Here is a 1,525-nt window from a genome sequence, read left to right on the forward strand (position 1 = left end):
TACAGGTACAAGATCATGGTGTTTACATGTACAAAGAACAGCTTATTCATGAAGAACCAGCTTGGTTCCTCAGAAACATTTCAGCTAGACAAAACATACGAACACGTTAGTCATAAATATAGTTTTATTATTATAATATTTCATAATCTAAAAACCTTTATTTAAAATTCGGGAACAGAATATTTCAACTTCCATACAACAAAATGACCCTGCAGAATACCGGAAAACAGTGTCTAAGTAGTCTGAACTTTTCAGTTAAGAATCTGTAACCTAGTTTGGGAAAAGAGAATGAAAGCAGGTTAAAACAAAGACTTCCTCCTTACAAAACAAATAATAAAATTAGATCCATTCTTCAGTTTAAACTCTAACATGTTTTCCTAGAAAACTTTGGTGATTTCTTAAAAAACCAACTCTGAGGTTGACTACCTAGGAGGACAAAGAATGCATTTAAAAATAACACCCAAGTGGGACATGGCACAAGGCTCAGGCCATGGCAGATAAATGGGATATCCCTTAGAATGAGGTGGCTCGCATTTTTCAAAACCAAATTTATGTCTCTAAGGAAGCACAATTTACATAATGCATTTCCTTATATAAGGACCAGGATTTAGTTACAACTTAAAAAAATTTTTAATGTAATGAGCCTTAAAATCATTTGTCTTGTATAATGTACACAGAGTAGATACGACATTATGGTGCTTTCTGAAGATCACTGGGTACCACTGTCAGAGAGAGCTGTCATGCCCTCAAGGCATATCAAGTGAAAACTGAAAACATAAGTTACATTAAATAAAATGGGAAAAAAATCTGGCTTATACTACCTTTAAAAGCAAACTGTTGTCATTACACACACACATTATGGGACAAAGAGCATGCAATACAACAAACCAGTCAAATTTTTAGTATGTAAATGGTAAGTGCAATCATGGTATAAACATCAATAATAAATAACCTTGGAAGAGGTTAATTCTGCAAATAATTAGTTATTTTAACATTACAGTTTTTACAATGTTGTCCTAACAGTGATATTCACAGCAATGTTTTTTACCACTTGATAGCTGCCTATACACCACGTGAAAGGCCTATTCCCATGAGTTGAAAGTCAAAGTGAAGATTCAAAAATCAACATTTTCACTATGATAGGCTCAAAGTATTTGTATAAGTTACACTTTTCAATTTACTGGCATTTTATGTAATTGCTTTGTTACCTATTTTTAACGCACTGCTAATCTGATGCTTATTGCAGTAACAATCATAATCCTACCAATGTTAATTAGGTTAAGCTTTAATTTCTAAAATCAGAGAATTCGATTTACATGAACATATATAGTTTAAAAATCACCCACCACAAACACACACCTTTTTCATGAGTATTTAAAAATAAATTATTAATATACTTGACATATACATTTTGTATTTGTTATATATATATGTATATAGTTGTGGACATAATTGTTCTTGTTTCCAAAGGAATGTTCACACTTATAAACTCTGCAGGAGACCTGATGATATTGCTAAATTTTAA

At 31.7% G+C, this 1,525-nt stretch overlaps 1 protein-coding gene across 8 annotated transcripts in view; it reads left to right on the plus strand.

The window, feature by feature from the left end:
• LOC145537959 (uncharacterized) overlaps nt 1-1,525 on the plus strand; it is a 475,282-nt gene that overhangs the window by 412,257 nt on the left and 61,500 nt on the right. The gene's annotated exons all lie outside the window — the stretch shown is intronic.

This window comes from Giraffa tippelskirchi, chromosome 2 (assembly GCF_054371585.1).
Source record: "Giraffa tippelskirchi isolate mGirTip1 chromosome 2, T2T-mGirTip1v1.2.pri, whole genome shotgun sequence".
NCBI classification, from domain to species: Eukaryota; Metazoa; Chordata; class Mammalia; order Artiodactyla; family Giraffidae; genus Giraffa; species Giraffa tippelskirchi.